Source organism: Tenebrio molitor, chromosome 3 (genome assembly GCF_963966145.1).
Source record: "Tenebrio molitor chromosome 3, icTenMoli1.1, whole genome shotgun sequence".
NCBI classification, from domain to species: Eukaryota; Metazoa; Arthropoda; class Insecta; order Coleoptera; family Tenebrionidae; genus Tenebrio; species Tenebrio molitor.
Window position 1 is genome coordinate 23,160,501 of NC_091048.1, and position 25,940 is coordinate 23,186,440.

At 34.5% G+C, this 25,940-nt stretch overlaps 1 protein-coding gene across 3 annotated transcripts in view; it reads right to left on the bottom strand.

Annotated features, from left to right (window-relative positions):
• The window catches only part of LOC138126529 (diuretic hormone receptor-like), a 101,481-nt gene that overhangs the window by 68,637 nt on the left and 6,904 nt on the right, over positions 1-25,940 (bottom strand). The window contains exon 1 of one of the 3 annotated variants that reach the window (XM_069042300.1): positions 22,087-22,247. The exons of 1 other annotated variant lie outside the window; for it this stretch is intronic. The gene's annotated coding sequence lies outside the window, so the exon portion shown is untranslated. Of the gene's footprint in view, positions 1-22,086; positions 22,248-25,940 lie in introns of those variants that run through there. One more of the 3 variants, XM_069042302.1, reaches the window with a different exon arrangement.

Below are 25,940 nucleotides of genomic sequence, written 5' to 3' on the forward strand. Positions count from 1 at the left end.
AGTGCGAATCAAGCGAAGTGATCCTGTAAACATTCCCATGGAACCATTCGTATAAGTCTTTTGGAACAATAGGTACAGGAAAAAAAGGAAAGGTGTTATCAGACTTGTGAGAGACTATTTTCATGTTAGCTGAACACCGACCATAGTCCTTCTAAATGTGACGATGGCTTACAGTTGGTGCCGTTGGTGGTTTACAGCGTGACCGTGGCTAATTGAGAACGATGGACACTGGCGGAGCCTCCCCCGCTACGAAAGCTCGAAGCAACAAGTAATGAATAAAAATTTTGTTATAGTGCTTGTAACTTCCTAAGGAATTCTGACTTAAACCCTAAATAAACCGAACAAAGACCCTACTTAAAGAAATTTATTGTCATATTGTGCCTGTCAATCACTTGAGGGTCTCCGACAAATATTTTGAGTACTACCCCAGGTAATTTTTTTCTCCGAGGCCGGCTAGTGATTGACAGGTACAATATCACAATAAATTTCTTTAAGTAGGGTCTTTGTTCGGTTTATTTATGACTTAAGCCAAAATTCCTTAGGAAGATAAAAATACTATATATATCTTTGAAAAATTCGCCTTGGCGAGAACATTTATCCAATTGTTCAATACACATATTTCGCCGCAGTGGATTGAAAACAAATAAATAAAAATGTCCAGAAAAGAATTTTTTTAATGAAATCTCAAAGAGAATGATTTACTTTTTTTCAAGGAATGAAATAATGAATACCAAATTAATTTTTGGATGAAAACAAATTGAGATATACCGTGCGATCAACAAGGCTTTGAGATTTTGGTCGTATGTCCGCAAATTCTCTGAAACGCATGGACGTATTTTTGCATGCATGTACCTATTTAAATTTGAAAATTTTTCGAAACTGGGTCAAACAGGCAACAGTGCTGTATGGATATTCTCTGTTATTAAAAACACCATTACGATTCAATGATGAATCTTTTATGTTCTGAAGTAAAAACCATTTTTGCGTTAAAATTTGATTGATAACAGTTGTGACAGACGTTTGTTTATTAGGTGAGTTACCAAAGATACGACAAATCTGACACTGTCAAAGTCATAACCGCCCCTTATCTAGGTAATTGTTGATCACACGGTACTACAACGTGTTTCACGTAAGAGTACGAGCCTGATGAAGTCTAAATGCAACAAAAATACATTTCACAATGGGAACTAGATCCATTAAAAATTATAAATTGTGGTTTTGGACACCCCTAACTAACACAATCGCTGGATAGCTTTTCCACAAATGTGTGAAAAGGGGAAATTTAAAAAAATCAGGGATGTCCAAACTACTTTTTGTTAAAACATGATTTATTATACCTAGTTACTCATGGAAATCGAATATTGGGTTGCATTTTTAGATCATCAAGCTTGTACTCTTACTGAGTGCTAAAAAATTTGACTGTTGCAAAGCACTTGCAGATGCAATATAAGGTCTTATATTCTACTCCATTTCAATTTCCCGAAACCTCTCGAATGAATTTGAAACCTTCATTCACTCTCTCTCTCTCTCCATCTCTCTCACTGACACATTTTGTTTCTGCAAAACTAAATGACATTACCGTTGCCTTCTTGTGTTTCCTACTAACTCCGGTTTTAATTTAATTTGTTGCTTTTCTAACTACAAGTGCAAGCGGCTTTGTTAACTTCTACGATGAAGCGATTTGTTCCTATGAGTAATTCTTGCCCTTTGACTTTACGTTCGACAAGAATTTAAACACGATAAACAAAGTCACTTAATCTAATGGACATTTCTTTGCGGTTCCTCTCGATCAGAAATTTACTAACATCAAATGCATTAATTCACTTTTTGCCTAAGTTAACTATAATTCATAAAAACGCCCAAAACGTGTTTTACTTACACAACTACAAAACGATCAAAAAGAAAACAAATCAGACCAGGCGTTGCAAATTATGGATCATGTCGTAGCGGAATTCTATGCAAATGAGCATACATGGGCGTAGACAATTTGTGGTCTCAAACGCCACTTCATGAATTTTGGACGTTGGAATTATAATTGTGCATTTTATTATTATCTGATAATGGAGAAGATTTATAAAATAAACAAAAATATCATTTTACATTCGTAAGAATTTGTAATTTACCAGCTTTATTGCCAAACCCGACGCCACTGGTAAGCAGATTTTTCGCTCAAATGTCAAAAAAACGTCAACGATATGCTGTTGTTAACTTGGAAAACAACTTTTCGATTTCGGCAAAGTTTACAAACAAACCAACAATTGTCCCAGAATAAGTGATACAATGGGTTTTACTATTGAAGAGAAAGCATTTTTTGTTACCTTCGAACCAACCAATAAAACGACCGTGTATAGCAAGTATCGTGCGTTCATTTAAATTTATCCTCAAAGTTGGCGTTGAAGAGTCGATTGTGGAGGCACCACTCGTGTAAAACGTAAGATTTAAACAGCTGATCGGTGATCCGTAATCCGTACAGTGCGTTCACAATCGACTCTTCAACGCCTACTTTGAGGATAAATTTAAATGAACGCACGATATAATCCAGCGTACGATCAAAGTAAGACAAACGTTTCGATAAAAAACAAAAGATTAGGTAGCATTCTTGTTTTGTTTTCTTTTTGATCACATTGTATTTCTTAAGGATATTTCGTTGAATTTAGCAAAAATATTTAAAAAAAAATAATTTACTAAAAGTATCCGGACCATTACAATATCTAATTATAAATTTCTCAACAACGAATACAACCCAAAACATGGACTTTTTTAAACCCTTTCAAAATCTATAAAAAGGAATATTTACATCATACATTTTATTTTTCAATCTTCATTGCGTGGGTGAGACTAAAAAAATTTTAATTTTATTCGTCTGATGACAAACAAATGTAGATTTTATTTTGCCCTCGATATACTCACTCTGATACTCACTGAAAAGGTGACGATAAATTAAAACATTCTGCAGTGTAAAAGCATTTGTTAACATTTTATAACGTTTTTAATATTCATAAACTGCTTACACCTGCACTATCCAGCTCTAATAAGTTCCCATGAGTAACATTTCCATTCAGCAGGTCATTAGTTCATTTAAATTTCATCTGCATATGTATTTTGGACGGTCGTATCAAGTTAATAATAATTTGCATCAGACCCTTTGAAATTTTTTACATTTTATTAATATAAAATAAATTTAAAAAATTCACACTAACACAAACTAAAAGAGTCGGACTGGTCGGAAGTGACTGCAATTTGCAATGTACTTTCTGCATTCCGCATATCTCGCTATCTAAAATCAGACCCGGTGAGGAGCATCGAACAAAAGAAAATTACACTCACTGGGAAAAAAACGCAATTGCATTTGACATTTTGGGATTTCCTTAAGTGCATTAATCGCGAAATTTAAAAGTTTGCACTTTGCCTTGCAATTTATCGCTGGGAGAAAATTCCGCAAACATGATTTCCCGATGTTCCCTCACCACCTTGACAAACTCTACACAAAGAATTCCGTATTTTGTCAAGTCCAAATCCTTAATATCGCAACACAAGTTATTTAATAAAACGTTCCTAAACACGCAGCCCCGTTGAAAGTTTCAGTTGAATAAATTTTATTGTCTCGCTCCCGAACATCCTACAAAAGCGTTTCGTCCGCATTAATTTGTCGCGATGTTAAAAGTGCTCGATACTCGTGCAGAATTGTCAACCGCAGTGGTAATCCTGCTGGTGCACAAATTGCTCCAGTCGGCAAACTGTGAAGGGTATTTTACGTTGGATAATTGCGAACGGGTTGACATTTTGACCGCTTTGCCTCGACTAACTAATCTAATTCCGCTGCAGCCTCACCTCCGGGATTGAAAATAAAATCTGAAAGGAGGCGGATAAAGCGTGTACGCAAACAGATAAAATCCTAAGTGACATCCATATTTTACGGCTCACGATACGGATTTGACGCTCCAAGAGTTTTTACGACGCGAATGTGTTAATTGTTTCAATTCGGAGCCGGCTCTTGAGCCTCTGGATGGCCGCCCTCTCGACTACAAAATACAATTTGTGCGATACACACGAATAAGAAATAACGACAAGGACTCGTCCGAAACACTCCTGTTTAATTACTGTTTCAGGTCTAATGACTCAAATCGTCTCGTGCTCCTCTCTAAGTTGCACTAATTGTAATTAATTAACCGCGACTTGCAAGAAATTTCGTAGAGAGCGGCCGAAAATGGGTTCACTTTTTATGAGGTATTCTGATTGAAAAGGTTTTGATGGATGTCGGTTTTCGGGGCTGAGATACTTCCAGATCGCTGAATTGAACGGAAAAGACATATTGTGCAACCACCTCAAAGGTATATCTTTTAAAATTCCATCGTAATATTATACCCTTCAGAATTTAAGTCAAACGAGTAATATCAGGATGTTTAGAATTCCACGACGCACTCTAAAGAAACAGTTTAGGCAAAAGATGCTACATGAGGGGAAAATGTTCAATCAAATCAAAATCGACGTTATTCACCTAAAATCTGTAAATTTTTTTAAAAGAATTTATTTAACTGTAAAAATTACAAACAGAGAGAGGTAACGAGCGTTCAAGAACATTTGATATGATTTGACATATCCTTCAGATGGATACATAACCTCAATTAAATCATAATTTTAAAAAATATGTCGTTACTTTTAAGTAAAAAAATCATCCACCTTTGAAACAGTAGAAAAACTCTCGTTTGTTAGTTCTAAAATGAACTATTTTTTGCGAAAGAAATAATTCACACAAGCGTTTGTTGGCTGAGCAGAAGACATTTGACATCTATGGTTTGACAGCTGATGAAGCTACGCCGTACGTTAACGGTAACAGGTGACAGACCACTTGAACATTTTTTAACATTTGTTATAGTGAATGTAGCGAGTGTTCAGAAAATGTGTGTCCTAGCAGATCGTGATTTTCTCTCTCTTTCACGAAAGTCATCTTTACATCTTTTTAAACAGTATGCTTTGCAATTTACCTGAGATACATAACCTCACTTAAATCATCATTTTAATGTAAATGAAATAATTAAATAAAAGTAAATACCAACGTGTGGCATTAATCAAAACTGGAGATCTTACATTGATTACTTTTAAGAAGAAATACTTAACACCACGCTAAATAAATGAAGTTTGACAACCGTAATTTGACAGTTGATGAAGCTACGTCATACGTTAATCAGCCCCCTGAGTCACAGATTTTTTGAACGCTCGTTATTGCGTAACTTTCTAATTTGTTTTACCACTTTAATAATTTTTAAAGTAAATAAATATGGAAGTTGCGGATGTTGCAACAACAATCGTTTGTTTACTTTAAATTCTTTCTTGCGTTTTCACTTTCCTCCGTACCAATAAAGCGACTAAGAGTGCTTTCGTTATCGAATGCCTTGACAGGTTCAAAACGTGGAGTTAAAAAATTCAGTAGGAAAAATAATGATTGGTTAACTGACTGAGCAAACAACACAAATTGTGCATTATACCGCGTACACTTGTTTCAGCAAGAAAATTGAAATTTGTGAAATGAAAATAGAAAAAGCAAATCAACTGATGTGTGCTATAACGTGTTTACTACATTTTTATGTCCCATATTTCAACACTTCAACACTCGTTCCATAATGGTTAATTACATCATTTGTGTAATTAGATCATTTGTATCTTTCTTATTAATCAAGCCATGTCGATTTGAGCTTTTCAACACGTAATTAATGCAAAAGCCATTTGGAGAATTTAAGAAAACATTTCATTTTTCCAACCATGTCATAAGTCTATTTTAATCCACAACATTTTTGTTACTATTGACTTTTGCAATTTAAAATAAATTAAGTGGTTGGCTATATTGGGAGCATTACGCCTAAAATAAACCTCTCTTTTTCGGAGTCTGACACATGTACTCCCATTTTTTATATCTCGACGAAAAGGAAATTACAAGTGATGATACACTCATAAAACTCAACACAAAGGAAGTCTTAGTGGAAGCGACCTGATTTTATTTAATACTCCAGACTCCTCCATCTAAATAAAACGTAACAGCATTATCCCTTCATTCAATTTTATCCTTCTGTTTCCTTTACTTCTAGAGATAAAAACCAGAAAGTCTTTTACATTATTACTAAATTGCATCGAAATAAAAAGAATCATGTGTGAACCAGGTTTAACTGCAACCACCCCCAAAATTGTGTGTTTCCTGCAAACCTCCAAGGTATACTTGCGTATTCATGAAAAGCAAATAATTTCAGAAAATAAAGTCGAGTAGTAAGATCGTAAACTCGGAATAAATACAGATCAAAAGAGAATGTTTGCCAATGGTGTTGTAAAATGTTGAAAGCTTCACTTTAGAATCTTTGTTGCTGGAATAATTTGTGAAGAAATGTTAGACGGTAGTAAAGCGTTTTTACTAACTGGTGAAACTGATACTGAGATTTTAGTAATGAGCGTAATGAAGCTCCGAGTACTTCATGAAAGTTTGTAGGTTTTCCTGACGATAGGATGAGATTTAAAATACTGAATAGATATGAGTAGTTACCTGCCAGAGATAATTAAATTTACATTTCATTGGCTTAACTGTAGCCTGTAAACTGAGATGAAAAAAAATATATAATAATTTTACTAAATGTATTTCTGAAATCATTTGTTGGACTAATTTAACAACTTTTATTAAAAAAATACAAACAAAAGTTGTAATAAATGTAGATAGAAACTCTAAAATGTTCGAGAATTAAAAAAATAGCTTCTTTTAATGTTAAATTTACATTTATTATGAAGTCGCAAACAAGAATGTTCCTACATTATTGAACTTTTTCCTAACACCAGTTTATACTAAACGAAAAGTAATCAGTAAGTACTTTTGTTCTAATAGAACAAAATAAAGAATTACAACAAACTCTTGTTTACAAAGGAATCAGCTCTGATGCAGTAAATAAAACTTCAAATAATACACATATACGTATTTTCTAGGGAATCCTTCCTATTGTCTTCTATTAAATGTATTAAGAACAGATTATTTTGCCTTAAATTGTTTTAATTTAAAATATGGAAAACTTGCTTGCGGTGGCTTCGCTTCAGGTGTGGTATTTTGCATAATCATTTGAAAGAACATTGGTGAAAAGTTTTTGCATCCTGTTTTGGATGAACGATTTCATAAATCATATTGTGCAGAATAAGAATAAGTTGTTAGCCAATTCGTAATATATAAAGTATGTTATTTTCAGTCGTAATTAACTAGTAAAATTCATCATTTTATCTTACCTAAGTACGATACTGTTGTTATGAGAATAACTACTCCATGTATTCATTATACCAGGTATTAAGTTGATATAAACTTTGAACTATGGCAACATATTATGATAAAGTTGAAGTTGTTGCCTGCTGGTTTTCATTTTACCAAAAGTGACCTTAAATACTGTTTTTGAATGCAAACTTGAACGGTTCTGTGTTTAACAACTTTCTTAATAACAAGCGGAATTATACAGAACTACTTTGTAACAAAAATAATTGATATATCGAGGTCTAACCTATGTTTTAAGCTGTGTTTATCAGAGCGTGGAGTTCAAGTAACGACATACGATTCCGAATTCATGGATAACTCGATTATAAATGATCGCTCTTTACAAGAGAAAATGTTCAAAATTATGTCTAAACTGCTGCAGACAACATCGAACTGTTTTATTTAAATTAATAAAAACATTAGTCAGCGTTTTAGGTTCCACATTTGCTGTGGCATCTTCAATTGCTTGTTGCAGTTTTTGTAAATTTTAATCGATTTTCTAATCACTAGGTTTTTAAAATGGGGGAAAGAAAGAAAGAGAAAGAGAAAGAAAGAGAGTATTATACAGGGAGTATCAGAATTCCCCCGGCAAACTTTCAGGGCTAATTCTATGACCAAAAACGCCTAGTTTGCGAGATAATCGACTAAAAAGTTTTACCAGCAACAAAAGCAATCGGGTGGAATTTATTGATGAAACGTACAAAGATAAAAAGGAGCTATGTACAATTTACAAAAATTGTCAAAATTTCCCTCCCGCTGTTCAGTGCACAGATAACTCCATTAAATCCAAGGAATTCAGATCGTAATTGTTTTTACGTTTTTTGTTGATTATCTCCCAAACTAGACGTTTTTGACTCGATATGTATTAAGAGTTTAATGCTTATTTTTGGTCATAGAATCAGCCCTAGAAGTTTGTCAGTGGAATTCTGGTACACCCTGCATACGCCTACATAGGATAAATTGATATTTTAAGCAAAGCAAAATTGTTTTCAACTTCCCATCTAGAACATGCAAAATATTAATAATGAAAAGATTGAGTTTTCCATAGTAAATGTGAAAGACGAACACTCGGGGCAATAAAACAGTTATTAATTTTGCATGATTATTAAATTTCATTGATTTCAAATCAACAATCCAAACATACCTACATACATATAATTATTTGCAATTAATAACGTATGAGTATTAACATCTACATTACATAAATTCAGCGAAGCCTCATGAGGGCTCTGTGATCATGAATTCATAGGTGTCTCATTAGTAGGTTAATTTATCCGTGGTTTAACAATTCTTATTGTTAGTATCAATTCACACAGGGTATTTCATGAGTGATAATGAGCCCGATGGAATTGAAAATGCAACCCCCAATACATCAGGAGGAAAAACCGGATATTTATCGCCTCCATGTCCAGGTTTACGTTACAGTGTATTGTGGGTTGAATTTTCAATTCCGCCGGGCGCATTATCACTCGTGAAATACCCTGTATTTTAATCGTGCAGGTCTTCCATATAAGTCCTGAATTGCATGTTTTATGCCTAGAGCATGTCCAATCTGTTGTAAAGAGGCTTGTTTTACCTAATGGAGGATTATCAAAACCATAATGCCGATCTTCTGATTTATCTAAACGAACTTCAACACATTATTTTCTACAAGTTGGAAAGGAAGCATGACCCTTTTAGCATTAATGAGGCCTCTTTAAGTAGTGCTCTGCACGCTTCACTGAATCCTCTTTTTTTATTTTTTATCCAATCTCCAAAAGCTTTCTCAGCTAATTTAGTAACTGCCATAACCATCTACACCCAGTTCCAATGCAATCCACCAATACGTATATCTGGGGGAAAATTAGATATCACAAGGTTTCTTCTTTTCTTTTTTCTATTTTTTAATTTCATAGTATTATGTACTGTAGTTTCAATTTGGTTGTAGGTCGTAAAATTTTATTGGATATTATGAGCGATTAACGGGCACAATGGTTGGGTTTGAAAAGGTTGGGAAGCGGCGTGTGCCGTTTGCCGTACAATGCAAATATACCAAATGTACAATACAACCCTGCTTAAAATATTACCTGCTAGTGGTAAACTAGGATTTATAAGCCCCGCAAGATCTTTAACTTAAAGTACCATAAAATTTTACGACCTACAACCAAATTGAAATTACAATATTTGATGTTTCTGTTGTGCCCCTTCACAAAGTAATCTCTTGTAGCCAAAATCCATCAGGAGAAAAAAAGATAAAAATTGGTTCTTAATTGAGATTGATATTTTTGAAATAAGCAACACACGAAACTGTATGGATTTCGTTGAAAAACATGAAATATACAGGGTTATTCACGAGAGGGGTATTTCTGAATTTCTTTTTGCCGCAACCCATTATACACATTGCAACAATATCTTGATTTTAAATTTTGAAAATAATCATAACTGAATCCACGATGGCTCTTAGTCCTGTCTCTTTGACATTAAAGCAAAAAATCTTTGTCGATTCGAAAAAATTGTTTTTACAATAACGACGAAAAGACTGATATGATCCTCATTTTGGAGAGCGTGAAAGGAATTCTGTCGCCGCTGCGGATGTTTGCAAGCCGATGGTAGACACTTCGAACACCTTTTACATTAACTTAATTTGTTAATTTATTTGTTGAATTTTGATTAAATACAGGTTATCTGCCAATCTGACATTTCTGACAAATCTATTCAACTTACTTTGATTTCTAATTTAAAAGAAATAACACATTTGATTTAGTAGTCACTGCCATTGTATTGTTGGATGCGGCAAAATAAAAATTCAGAAGTACCCCTCTCGTGAATAACCCTGTACTTACTGCAGCCCGTTCAGTGGGTTGCCTATTGCTACACTGCCACTATTTAAGAACCATCCAATCACTTTGCAAAATGATGTGAAGAAACACGATATTCCATTTCTTTTTCTTGATGGAAACAAGAAACTGATATTATACCGATTGCCATGAATATTCCCAATAAACATTTCCATTAATAAAACCCCTTCGGAAATAGGCCACTGTACCTACTAAAGCATTTTCAGAAATAATTATTATTTTGGAAAATTAATTAACAATAAATATCAAACTTACTGTTATACAATATTTTAGATATTACCAACCTATTAAAAATAGTTACAACTTCGTGTAAAATAATTCATTATTAACTGATTTGTATGGTCGGTAAAAAATTAATAAACTAATGGCAACATTGCGTTGTAGAATAAATGAGTACATATCTATCAGGGATTAACTTGTAGCAAGTTTTGTAGAGTCGTAGGGATTTAATTAAATAAATGGCCGGGTTTTAATTACAATTTCCCCTGTCTTAAAATAAGCCACTGTGGGGCCATATATGTTGGCCGAAATTATCCGCTTCATGATATAGCCAGTCGTTCTAGCACTCATTCCCTCAGTGCAATTTAGAAATTATCTTGTCAAACCGTTGGCGAGATCTCGTTTGGGATAATTATGCAGTAAATCTACACAAGGTCTTTGTCGGGCAGGGAATGTTGAACATTCCACCCCCTGCATGTGTTATCATAGGTCGCAGCAAATCCAATTCAAATTAGGCGAATTTCGCAATGTAGGCCTCCTTTCAAGAAATCTGCTTTATCACGCCGACAATATTGCCTGTCAAAATACAATTAGGGGTGGGTCCCGCTCCGTAATTAATAAAATGCTCAATTAATAACTATCTGGGGTGATAAGGGACCGCGGTCTGGTCCCCAGATAACAATCACAGTCACCCCTACGCACCCGAAAGGTATTACTAGATAAATTTCAGATGTAATACACGGTATGAATTTATAACGACGCCACTAGAGGATAGACAGGCAAACATGTAAAGCCCATTAATGTCTTAGTAAGACAGGCAAATAACAATGGCGGATTTTAGGCATCACACCTTGCTCCTGAAAAACGCAGGAAATTTCAGCAATATCCGCGCAGGAAATTTGATTGCCACAAATAAGTCTAACGCTAGATTAATGAGACCAAGGCGAATATCTGAATACCCTCTCGGATTGTGTTAAAAACATATTTATCATACTTTGAGGGGCAAACAGACGTCGACGATCTACCCCCCATTTGAGAAGTAAATGATGTTTCTCGTTTGGAAAAACGGAACTATTTTCGAATTTACTCGTTTATCATCCCTTATCTTGACACCGTTCCCGGCCGACTTGAATTATTATCAATTGAAACGTTCAAATTAACCCGTTGACGCTTCACTGTTCCAGACGGAATTGCAATTTGTTCCTTTCTCTGGTTTTATTGTTGGTCTGTTTTGCCCTCGCATCGTTACCGCGGATGGAAAGGATCTTTGATGTTGCGCTGTATCGCTTCGTTGTATAATAGAACCTGATTTAATTGCACCAACTTACTTGAGTGACTTCTTTTCGAGCTCTCCACCCTTCGCTTGGATTTCTGCCAGGGATGTGTGTCAACAACTGAAATACGACTTTCTAAAAAATTGAACACGAGGCTCCAGTTATTTCATTATGCGGACGGGGACATCGTTTATACATCAACAAGGATCCACATTAACCAAAAGCTAGACTTTAGGCAAATTTGTTGGGTTTTTACATTGCAAAAAAAAATGTTAGAGAAGATCCGGGTTCTCATTCCTAATGACGATTTATGGTCAACGAATCTTGTACATAAAACGGACACATTTTCAGTTCAAGGCTGCCTTCTTATCTAGTCTTAAAAGGACAAAGATATATTTACTCAAAATCTTAAGACGATGCTATTTTTATATTTCTGTCCTTGCATTTCATTTTAAAAAATACATAAAGAAAGAGAAACTTGCATTTCAATTATAATGAAGCAGATGTTAAATAGAGGCTCAATAATTTCCCGATTTAAGTCCAACAGAAAACATGTGAACGATTATGATTTTTGTTTCAGGGATTTAAAAAATGATTATTTTAGGCACCCTTAATGAAAACGGTAATTTTACGTACTCACAAGGGGACGAAATGTAACTCTTTTTCGGACGCTGACCGTGGCGCCATCTGTTGGTCTGTTTAGTAAGTTAACACGGAAACCGACAAAACTGATTGTTGTCCTGTCACCATAAATTGTGTAAAGAAGTACATAATTGTATTTCAAATAGTAACTGTCTAGTTTTGTTGGCAAGCTGATAACAAATACTATAAAAAATTATTAATATGTATTAATAAATTTATTTTTCCAATGATGTCTTTTGCTTTGCAGTTCGTGCGGTCGTCTAAAAAATTTAATGTGCACTTCTCCAAAAAGTGCTTTTTGTCTACGACAGTTTTCAAGCCTCGGCTGCGCCTCAGCCAGACGAGACGAGAAAGATGCACTTTTTGGCCTTGATACACAAATACCTAACTATTTTTACTCGCTCTATAAAATTGTGAATTTACAAATGACAGTAAATTTCGGAGAAATTCTAAAGTACCTACATTCTGTTTTGTGAAATTTTAAAAAATGCTTACCAAACACTTAAAATTGTCTTCTTTTTTGCTGAAAAATTCCGTATGTACCAGGTACACAATCATGTCCTTTAACATTATTGCGCTAACGAAATGGTCTAGGTCAGAGGCTAAATATTTTATTTATATTTCGAGCTTTATACTAATCTTGCAAATTGCACTAAACAGAGCTAACAACAGTTCAAACAGATTATAATTAAAGTCAAATAGTGCGGTGTAATTGCGATTTGTGCAGTAAAAATAAATGCAGAACTGATGCTGTGGACAGTGTCCTGTTTGACGAATTTAATTTATAATCCTTGTTTAGGCAGGGATATTTCACGTTGGTCGTTCTGCTGACAGTTATACCCTTTTCAGAAAACGTGTGGACTAATAAAGTGCCAAAATTTATGTGTTGGTGGTTTTCATCGTTTCAACAGTTTTACTTCCTCTAAAAGAGCCATTGACGTAACAACTCTGAAATAATCTGTGAGTGGGGTATTAATGAAACCCGTACGTTGCGATAAATTAATTGCAACGTTCAATGCAAAATTAGTCGAGAAATTTAATAGCGAAAATAATTACTCGTTGTTCATACACTGTAAGTAACAGTTTTTCTAACAATATTTCATTTTATAGATCGGATGATGAGAAAATGATTTTTTTATATTTTGAGTTCACTTCTGATATTACAGCCCGCCTCCATTTATCATCATTTATTGGAAGCGGAAATCAAATTCCCATGTTATTAGCATAAAAAAAGCCGAACAATATATTCGCAGGCTGCCTGTAATAGTGGATAAAGTTGGATCTCCGCGCTTGGAAATTTTTCCAAGCATATACATTAAAATATACATATTTATAAAAAGAGTAATTGAATATATTTACATTTAGTAATGATGAAATGGACAAAAATAGCTTTTGAAAGCTCCAGGCAAAATCGTAAAGGAACATAAATAAAAGTATTGTACCTAAAGCAACAAGTCGAAGGTAAAATGTATTCCACTATTGAGAATACTATATTTGAATTAAAAATTGACATTTTAAGATATTCTGCTGGTTCCTTTGTGAACATCTACAAAGTGATCAAAAAGAAAACAAATCAGAGCAGGCGTTGCAAATTATTGGTCATGTTTTCGATATCGGCAAAGTTTACAGACGTTTCCTGTAATTGTGAGCAACAATTATCCCAGAATAAGTTGTAAAATGGGCTTTATTATTGAAGATAAATCACTAGTTATTAACAATTAAAAAAATTAATAATAGATTTTTCGCGAGGTAGGCAACCAATAAAACGACTGTGTATAGCAAGTATACATATGTGTACGATCAAGCTAAGAAAGACGTTTCGATAAAACAAAAGATAAAGTAGCACTCTTGATTTGTTTTCTTGTTGATCACCTTGTACTTAACTTTAACTGTTGTTTATAACCTATCGTTAACCGTTTATAAAAAATTTATTGCATATTTTTTCAATTGGCATTTACTTATTTTAACAACTCTCAATAAATGGATTCAAAGAATTTAATAATTTCTAACACTAACAACTTGTTAGAATGATTTACTTCCAATACCCTTGATTGCTACAGACAAAAATGTATGAATGGTTAAAAGCAACAAGCCTGTAGTGAAAAATAAAAAACTCTAGAAATAATTTTGGTACATATCGCAACGTATCGATAAGTAAGAAAGCTGTCAAATTATTGGGAGTTATGCTAGATCCAGAGATGACTTGGAAATTCCTTATTGGCCATTTTGGCCAAGGCCAAAGTTGCTAAAATGTGTATGTTGTGTCAGTCGTAACTGTCGTACGAAGAAGTTTTATGAAATGTTCACTCGTGCAATTCGTCTCTACGGTCGTAATGCACATATTAAAATTGTTTATTGTTGTGAACTGTAGTGAATCATTTAAAGCTTCAAAAATTACAAAGGTTTGATACGTTAATATGTCGCAGTATCTGTTATTCTCTCATAATCAGCAATTGCCAATTACTAGTCTTGAGAGCATAATTATGGCACCTGATACAGTAATTTGTTAAGACTTGAGCTTTAGTGACCCGCAGAACTGGATATAGCCCCTGCTGCTACTGCATGAACTTGTACAAAGAAAAAAGAAAGAAAAGTTTTAGTAGATGTATTTATTTTGGTGATATCGTAATTAATGCTGGAAAGCTCAGCAAAACTAAGCAAAGATGCAATCGGAAAATACATTATAATTTATCAATCTAAAACTAAAACAGCAAACAAAGTATTGAAACAAAAACGCTGCTGGAGCAGTAAAAGTTTAACATAAACCCTTTGATAAAACAGAAAATTTCAAACTTCAAATGAAGTTTTCCTAAATAATATTTGCATTAATTAGATGCCTCAGGCCAGATTTTAAATAAAAACCAATTATAAAATCAAGAAAGTTTTCCACAACAGAAGATACATAAATTAATAAACAGACAACAAATGAAAGAAGTGTTAAAAATGTTTTATCTACGCCCGTCCGTGTATTTTGTACAGGTAAAGTTAATAAAAGAAAAAATTAAACAAAACGAAACAAGATAATTAATAACCGAGTTGTGATTTTTCAGGGACGAGAACTAAAGTCACGACTGACCCTGCTACTGCTACATCTGAAGACACAAAAAGGAAAGTCTAAATTTTACTGTGTGGTTATTAAGGCATTGCTACGATTTTGAATACAAACAGCGCTTATTTCTATCGGGTGTTCTTTTAAATTTCCCGTCAAAGATAGCGTTGAAGAGTCGATTGTGAACGCACCACGGATTACAAACTCTGATGACGATGAGTTGTTTAAATCTAACCTCACTTGATTTAAAAAAAATCTAAATGTTCGTGGATAAAATTGTGCAACCACCACATGGGATGCTACATGTGTATCAAGAAAATCTCACTGAAAACATTGTGAAATATTTGAAGATTCTCTAACAACTCAGTTAATGAGCAATAAAGAAAGAAGAATATCTATTTAAAAATTACTTTTTGCATATCGTAACGAAAGTAGCACTTTTTTACACGAAAAATCGCAGTGAAAGTAGCACTTTTTTACACGAAAAATCCTATTGAAAGTAGTACTTTTTTGCATCATTTTATTGCATCTTCTTGGAGATGATTGTTAAAGCATACCTATTTTTTTGTTGTAATTTTTCATAATAGCTATTTATGTAACAAGTCCATAATGTAATGCTTTATTGGACGAGTCGAGTTTATGGACGAGCGAGCGCAGCGAGCGAGGCCATAAATAGAAGAGTCCAATAAAGCATCATTATGGACGAGTTGCATACAATATTTTATGTTCGACTGCATTATTTGTTCAAATTACAAAAAAATAACAGTGACGTCTATGAGGTAAATGTAGAATGACAGCAGGTTTGCGATTTTATTTATTATAGTAGTACATATTTATTATTTGGAATTTGGAATTTGGATTTTGGAATAATAAATATCGGACTAGTCCGATAAAGTGGTAGTTTATGGCCTCATAATAACGTCATAAACCATGTATATTTGTCACAGTCGAACATAAATCCTTTTAGACTAACTTTCTCAACTTACATCGATATGCAAAAAAATAGTGTGTACAACACGTTATGAAAGTCTCTTTTTTCACTTATTTGTTTGACTAAACTACAAATTCATGAAAAAAAGTATGACTTTCATAACTAGTTGTACAAATAACTATTTAGACATTTCAGAAGAGTAAATTAAAGAAAATCAAAGAAAAAAATATTCTAGAAAATCATGATCTGTTCCTAAAGGCGGCCTTACACCAAGGCAACAATTGGCAACATGTTGCCTGCAACATTTTTTAGTAATGACCGGCAACATTACTAAAAAATGTTGCAGGCAATTGTTGCCTTGGTGTAAGGCCGCCTTAAGAACCTCTGATGAAACTGCAAACCTTTGTATTAAAACATTGTTAATGTTCCTAATTAATGCTGTAGCTGTCGCTGGATTAGATAATTTAAATATTTGAGTACGCAACTGATGAATCTAATGCAGTGCCATTTCCGTCAGCCTAAATGAAATGTTTTGATCAAAGCCGAACCTCTCGACAGGTGCAGACAGGCTCGTCGAAAAACGGAAGCTATACTTTTCGCAACTTTCTGCTCTTAACAGTTTCACGATCGGACGCAATACCCTTGCGGCCTCACTTCCGCTCGCAACTCCGCCAAAGCAAGGAAGTCAGGAAGTTGCTAAAGAGACTCCAGGAGTTACGATCGCTCACGCCGACATACGATATCTGCAAGACAAGGCAGGTGCGACTTATCGCCCCTATTTACTTTTGAAATTATTTTTATCTCGAGGCGACCTTCGAGCGGCGGGCGGTCGAGATAACGCTGCTATCTCATTTCATAGAGGACACGGCTTAATTCGATTAAACTTGAACTAAAAACGCCGCTTGTTTACAGGTAATTAATTTCATCGACCCCGGCTGCAATTAGGTTGTCGGTAATGCACAAGTTCATTCGTGGCCTGACCTATATTAAAAGCAATTTTTCTTGGTGGGCGAATAAGAGCCGAGCTGGAAAAGCCAGGATATGTGAGTCGTTGCTTTAATTCTAAGTGGAACATCATTTCGTAAAATATACTACATGATGCGAGGTCACAAAATGTCGATCGTTAAACGGTTCCCTGACATGACAGGAATGGTCAAATCGGTAATAAGGGCAGGAAAACAAATTTGTTTTCGAGACTGTTAGTTTTTAACAAGAGGGGATCAGAGGAAGGAAGTAAAAAATGGACGCCTAAATTAATCCGACGAATTAGTCAGTGATTGATTTTTCTTGTGGTAGATTGACAAACCTACCATAAATCAAACCGTCAAATTGTCGGATAGGCAATCTAACAGCGCAACCAAGTAAATGCGATATTTTTCCAGGTAAATAATTTTAATTAGTTTGCAAAACTTGTCACAAGTGTCACAAATTTCGGAAAGAAAGCATGAGGACAGAAGCGTCTGATTTGCCTCAAAACTCTTTCTATGTCAATTGTCCTGTGGGATGCAAACCTAAAACTTTTATGACTGCTTTGTTAGATGAACTTCAACTATGTCTGAGTATTCTCTTGGCGTTTTCCTAGAGAAACAGTGAAATTAAATTATTTAAACAAACGTCTACAAGTCGCCGCTAGTAGTCGTTTGTAACGTGCAGAGCAAAAGCTCGAGCTTCCGGTGGATGCAAAACAACTTTATAAAATTCCCGAGAAACCATCATAAAAAGTACCACCAATTAAGTCGTAATCGCGATGTTGCGTTGGGAATTACAAGTAGTGAAGCAATATGAAGTAAACAGGAAATTATTGCGATTTAGAAAATAAAGCATAAGTTGTAGCTGCTCGAAATAATTAGTGAGCTTTTGCAGAAGTACCGTCAAGCCACCCGTAAATGATGTTAATTACATTATCAATAAAGACTGGTAGAAAGAAATGTTGCGACGAGTAGAGCAAACATTTCTTAATGACTAATTTTAAGCGTAATCTACATCAAGAATAAATGAATATTTCATTAATGACTTTCAAAATGGATACATTTGTTATAAGGTGTGAAAGGTTAATAATGAAAAGTGCGCAACATGGTCAAGTAAAAATGATAAAACAAGCGTTGGTGGAATAACTGTTAAATATTAAAAAAGTCAGACAAACATAGCATGTTTTGAAAATATTTTTTGCCCTCCTCAACTCTAAATGACATGTTTACACATTTTGAACAGCTACGGTATCTTGATTTTTACACACTAATCAAACTATCTGTCATTTTGCCGCACGGAGTGTGTAAAATACCACGAAAATTTTAAGCTTTCAGGGACCTCCAAAAGTCTGATGGCGCCACCTTGTGATTATAAGTCGTAAGCGTAATCGGTATAATAGATAAGTTTCTGGTATTTCATTACCAAATGTCAGTCTTTGACAGGTTTTGCAAAATTATTGGTTACAACAAATTTCAAATTTGAGAAAACGAATCGTCGGCGAAAAAGATTAATACATTACTAATGCGGTAGGCATTTTACATCGCTCGGTTTTTGTTAAAACACTCCCGTTGCGCGGTAATGTTTCAATCTAAAAACCTCGCGCTGTAAAATGTAGTCTACCGCATTTGTAATGTAAATAACTATTACACTTTTCAAAATTGATCAGAATAATTGTAGTTGTGTTTTAGATAAACCTAATATGTACAACTTTTAAAAAACTACACGATAATAGCAGAATCGTAAGAGTGCTTGTGCAGTCAAACTTCCCATTTCTTGTATTTTGTCAATATGACAACTTTTTTTTGTGAAAAGTATTTTTTGTGAAAAAGAATAAAATTAGATTACGTAATATTTAAATATGCAAAATGATCTAACAGTCATTACAATAGTTTTAACAAGATATCTTTCTTATTTATGTACATTCGATATGACCTCTAGTTGCAACACTTTTGTTTCCATTGTTTTTTAAAATAAATAAATCAGAATTCTTAATAATTAGTTCTTTCTCACAATTTATTCCTTATAAAACTGTATTCTTGTCTAAATTCGCTCAACCAGCTTAGATCTGCTTTGACAGAATTTTATTCTCTTCATTATACTCGTATTATTATGAAGAAAACAAAGATTTAAAATCTTGAATGTCAAAAAATTACTTACTCTCCCAAATACAAATTCTTCTCCTAAAAATCGTACAATCCCTAAAATAATTGCGAATAATTAATAAATTATTCCCTATAAATGCAAGTTTTTTTATTTTAATTGTCTTGGGCCCGGTTGCATAAAGCGATGTCAAGTCGTTGTTAAAGTTAACATAATGTCAAGCGATCTGATTGGAGGATATTTAACATTTTATTTGAATCAGCCAATCAAATGGACGGATTTCCGACTTGACGCGTTGTTAGCTGACAAGATGTTAACTAAGCTTTATACAACCGGGCCTTGATGTACCATATTATTTGATTCATGTCCAATATCCACTAAGTCGGGTTTGTTTTTTTTTGTTAAGTATACAGGGTGTCTCAAAATTCGCGAATTCCGAATTCAGAGCGTGGTAGGGAAGGACCCAGTGGAGCTCGAAAAATACTTAGAAAAAAAAATTCGGTCTTCTTGGAGAAGATATAAGCACTTTAATTTTGTTCAATACATAGCAGCCTTCATATCCACAGTGACAAAATACTATTCTAGCTACGTTGCCGTTCCATTTTTAAGAAAAATTACAAAAATGTAAGATTTTTTTACTCCAAAGTAAAGGTATTCAAAAAATTGTTTTACGTTATTATTTTCCACAATCTACACCATAAATAACAATAAACACTGAACTTTTCAGCCTATATTTGAAGAAAACGCACTTCAAAGAGTGCACCTTCAGACCAATGTATCTTTGTGGGGGGAGTCCCGATTTTTTTTTATTTCCATATTTGGGCTACTGAAGTGATCTCCTACAACGCTCTGAATTCGGAATTCGCGAATTTTGAGACACCTGTATATTAGTCTCTTCATATCATCAAAACTTTCTTGTTAAAAATGTTTCCATTGCTTATCCATCTGATCGCAGATAATATAATAACCCTTTTTGGCATTTAAATGAAAAGACTTTTGAATAGTGTTATACTTATAGTTCTTAGTTCGTTGGTGATCAACACTCGATGGTAATCTTTCTTGTGATTTATGACTTAGGAAACAAAATCCATAAATTCACTGAACTAATTTTAGACCATCTCTGATAGACCTTTATTTGCGAAAGCTTTTCAACGCCCCTCGTTAAATTATTCCGAAGAAAACAAAGATTTCAAACAGTAAATATTCTCAAATTATCCTTTAAACATCCGTAGGTATTTTGTAACAGTACACCACACATTTACGAATGTGTTTTGATTAGCGAAGTACTCTTTCTAAAAATATATTCATTCTCACCTACGCCCCAAAACATCAAATATTCTCATCTAGTCTTTTTAACAGATCTTCAAGAATCACCCTATCAATATTTTTCAATTTATTTTAAGTATTAATTCAAAGAATTTTGTGTCATAAAAGCTAGTTCAATTTACAAATCTCAAATCCGATTTATTTAATTAATTCAGAGATGTAATTAAATGAAAACAAATAAAATTACCAGATCTTGGATACCGTTAATTTTTATGTTTACATAATTTTCTCTCAAAGACATCAACACTTTTTCTAGTTTATTTGCACTCCAATTCAACAAAAAAAATAATTCTTCTTGCAAAATATGTCTTCGACCTTTCCCTCGAGACCTGGTAAGACAATTTTGGACACTGACATTTACAGCCCCCATAAAATAATTTTATGAAACCGAATTTAGTGCCACTAAATAATTTTTATATAACAGACTGCAACCTTTAGTGTAAATTGTTTAAGAGATTCTTTTGTTTGGAGTGTAGCATTAATCCTGCTGCCACATATTTACTCTTTACTCTTTGCTGCTCTAAACCTCTACTCCGCTGACAATGAAATGAAATGAATATTTACCGAAAGTAAAAATAGGCGACGCGTTGTTCCTGGTCAATCACAAAGATTTTTATTGGTTTACTTAGTCCGAGACAGTAAAATTTAATTAAAAATAGCCGCATAAATTAACCGCCACGCAGAACGTACTTTTATTGCGCCATTTAGTCGATCTGTCAACACACACCTGACATCTTCAAGGATGATCGAAAATACCGTCGAGTGACGCTTAATAATCGCGAACCAGGGAAATTGCAACGACAAACTGGTGCAAGTGATACGGACGCAGTGCAAGTAATTAACTGGGGAATAATAATGCAGTTCTACTTTATTGTCGCGGCTTAAATTTCGCTAGATCGAATATCTTGCGTCGTGAGTGCACTTTTCGCTGCATAAGTAAGAGTAATTGACGGCGACGTTACCCCCAAATTGCTTTTTGAAACCGGAAGCACCTCATTATGTACGGAGCCTTCGCTCAAAATTCGATCCCGAATTTTGTTTAATTAACTGAGTGAGGTTGCGGCGAGAATCTGGTCGTAAAAATGGTGGGGGCGGGATTCTCATCCAGCCACCCCCAAGCTCCTGTAAAAACATTGGGAATGTGGAACACAACCACCTGTAGAAAGTTAACCGAAACCTATCGGTATGCAAACTAATGTTCAAGTTTAAATAAATCAGAAAGGGCGAAGGGCGAGTAAATTTGAATCGTGGGGAGTCCCGAATTTTTAGGTTCGAGTGTTTACCGAGTTCGCGAAAGCTTTCTTAGTCCCTCGCTTTAGAACATTCCGATTCATCGAGCTTCGGCCGCAAGTTGTGGTTTGTCAGACTCGCCTAATCCGGGTCTTACGTATTTGTCATGGTACATACGTAAACACCCAAGTTAAACATACTCGACGACTGTTTACGCAGAAGATCCTTTAAATACTCACACTTTGTCAACTTAACATTCCGGCCCTGTGCCGCCTCGGAGCGGCGGCCCTTCCTCGCCATCCAACTACAGAAAGTAACAATTGTCTGTGTTAACACTGTACGCGCGCACCACTTCGAGAGCTTCCTTTGAACACCGGAGTGTTGGTAGGACTGCGACGCTGTCGACGCTCAGGACGCGAACTGGACCAACTTTATGCGTACTCCCGTTGCGTCCTACCGGAGTTCATCGTCTGCTACTCTCACGGCTCCGGGCATTTACTACACACACTAATGATGTTTTTACAAGGGTGTGTGGTGGATGGCGAGCAGGGGTGGCGGATAAAGACAATTTTGAGACGGGGATTGATTAGCTGCAGCGATTCGACGAGCTCACGATTTTTGCCTCAGAGATTTGTTTCTTTAACTCACTCACTGGTAAATGGAGTCAGTTTTAAATAATGCTGTAAAGCTTTAAAACATCATTTTATCAGAGCATATAGGGTGTCATCAATTAATTCTTAAACACCAAAATATTTTTTAAATTACGAATATTTTAGTTTTGCGTCAACAAGCATAATTATACGTGATACGTGAAGAACAAATGTTCAACAAGATGTGTAATTTGACAAATTCTTTCTACCTTTCTACAAACTATCTCTAAAATGATGTAATGTAAAAATGTAAACAAAATCCTCTCTGGGTATACACAGAAAGTATAGAAAATAATTTTAAATGGTTGCCTAAGTATTCAATAATACGGGTATTTCTAGGTAGAGATAATTCTCAGGGTTACAGCGTTGTCTTTTTTATATTGCTTGCTTATATTTCCTAAATAGATGGTCAGGATTTTTTTTTACCACACTACCACATTCCTAACTGACGTACTTTCAAGAAAATGCGATATTTTTGGAACACCTGTATAAAAAATTAAAAAAAAAACTTTTTCATAAATGATATTGGCTAGGATCAACATCGGGGGGGTAAGGTGGATGGTAACGGGCCTTCAAATAAATTTATATTTAGAGCAACCTATGGAAATTCAATTGTTTGCAACATTTTTCCAGCGTAGAAAATGACACAAGAAACGTCTGACATTTTAACGAAATAAAGTTAGGTTAGAAAATATTTTAATTTTTGTAGCGCATTCTCCCTATTCCCCCTCCACGGAATATGACAATATGAAATTGGGAAAAAGCTTACAATGTAACCTGTGTAACTCCGGAGAATACTTGGTTATCTACAAAAATTACTTTACACTGTTATTATTTACACTTATTTACACTGAATTAGAATGTCGCCTACGCCTACTCTAAATATATATTTATTTGAAGGCCCGATATATCTTGAATTCAGAAAAAAAAGTAAAATGTAGTGTATGTGCTTATTATGTAACAATGTCTTCTTAACCTAAAGATTTTTTATTTGAAACAATTATACGAGTATTTTTAAACCATTCATTTTATCTTTAACACTATAACTGTGAAAATTAAATATGTATGTACATAATAAAAATGAAAATTTTGATTGTAAAAGTTTTCTACTTAGGATACGAATATAAAGAATGTTCCAGACAATTTGGGGACACATATGGAAGTATCTCTAGTCTGCAGCACAGAACACGCAGTAGGTGCCGTAGGTTCCGAACGTGCGACGAGTCATGATCCACAGCGAAGCGCCGAGGCCTACCTGGAATGTTCGAAACAGGATCGCATCGGAATAAGGGAAGCGCGCGTCCCGAGGAGTTATTTAGTTAACTGGAATTATTGGCGATTATTGGTGATTAAGAAGCGTTAGCGCAAGAGTGCGAAGTTAAGTTCAATTTTCTCTAGCGACAGAATGATTTAATTTACAATAAAGTGATGATCAAAGGAGGTTATGGATCAGGAGGAAGTGCCAAAACGTACCAACTAAAAACACGAGCCGTGTTTGGAAAAGATATAGAAAGCCGCTGCCTCGTCAGATAATTTCTAAAGGATATAAAAGAACGAATAAATGAGTGATTTTTACTCAGAATGACAGATAACAAAGATCCTATTTTTCCCTATTTTTTTTATTATTCATATTACCTAAAAATCCTTTTCAACTAACCACGCACCTGAAACCGTTTCATTTTGGGCCGCTTCAACAAGGACAAGAAGCGCACAGAAGAAAAACGATGACGTATTTCGTCCTGCAATTTGACATGAAACACACGTATCACTTTCATCTCAAATTTCAGGAGTCCTGAAAACGAGGTTACTAAAATCGGTCATTATTATACTGTCGTATTTAGTTACATTGTTATTTTAATAAAAGAACACAACTGAGAAAAATCGCTGTCGGTTTTAAGAAATCTGAATTATTTGCGTCCAAACATCGAGACATAATTCAGTGGATGAAATATGTCCTGAAACTTGAAAAGGACACGTGGAGTGTCGACGTAATCGACTGTTTCTGTAGTACGTGGACTATTAATTTAGCTTTCAGTCTCGACAATCTTAATAAATTAAATGTTTCGGATTTCAGGTTTGTAGATGCACTAGAGAGCATTATCTTCGCTAGGATGGGTGACAGTTCTCCAAACTCAATTGCACAACTTCTTGTTGCACTTTTACACAACAACTGTGCTAACTCGACTGTGAGTTAATATGCATATCTCTGCTTTGAATTCGGCAGGATTCATATTCAATTGCTCGTGTCTGATGAATCTTTCTCAAATTACATCATTTCAAGGTTAATTAAGTTATTGTAGGCCTTCTAAGGGCGAACCGCAGCGAATTACTCGACTAGGGCCGCTATTAGCACAATTAAAAGGTTTTATCAATCACTTAACTTGATCGATCACACGTCCAAATAAAATTAACAGTGATTTTTAATAAAATCGTTTCTGATGGGAAACGTTATAAAATGTGAAGCTGCACTATCTGTGGAAATACTTGTAAGAAAGTTGTCCTCAATTCGGTAGGGTAAAGGACCTGTCATTGCATCTGAAGGATAAATAAACGCCCCCATTGATTTTACACGCACACAAACACAAGCCATTGAAGAGTAGAAACACTTTCAAAAAACAAGGATTGATTTTGTGTTGTGTATCTGATTAGTGAAACTGAAAACGCAAAGTAATCACGAGACATGATTAATTAATGAAAATTTTGTTATATTATGCTGAAAATGCTCAGTAACTTTGTTATATTTAAGTACATATCCCGGTGCGTCCGGAAAATTATTAATAAATTACAATACGCCAAAGATAAGCACAATAAATCTTTGATATTGTTGATTCATAAAATTCAGCACGCCTACGACCACTGGGTGCACCTACACACATTTTTTTCATGAATAAATACTGTTTACAATTCAATAATCAATTATCTCCACTGTCAATTTCGTAATATTGGCAAACGCTTTGTATTTATTTCGTTATTTCACAAGTTCTAAAAAATACAGGGTATGTATAATGAATGATTGTCCGATCCAGTTTGCCATGAAAACTTTTGAATGTGCCGCTTTACATGTAGAATAAATTCGGCAAATTCTGAATGTCACATTTTCAGGTTAGGTTGTTGGCTAAATCCTGCCCTAACAAATTTGCCAGTTTCTTTAGCTCTAAAATCAATACAGATTTTTAATGTTTATTAACTGTGATAAAATGAATATAAGGAACAAAAACTAGATTGAAAAGCACGAATAAAACACCGTTAATGTCAGAAATGACAGTTAATAATAAATTAAAATTGGGCATCTGTTTAAAAAAGGCGGCACAATAATATTTTTCCAAAGCTGGCTCGACCCGTCATTTATAGACACCCTATACTAAGCATCGCAGTTTCTTCTACTTTGTTAAAATCTGTCTTTGCGGAAGAAGTCTTTCTACATGTTTTTACTATTGGTTTTA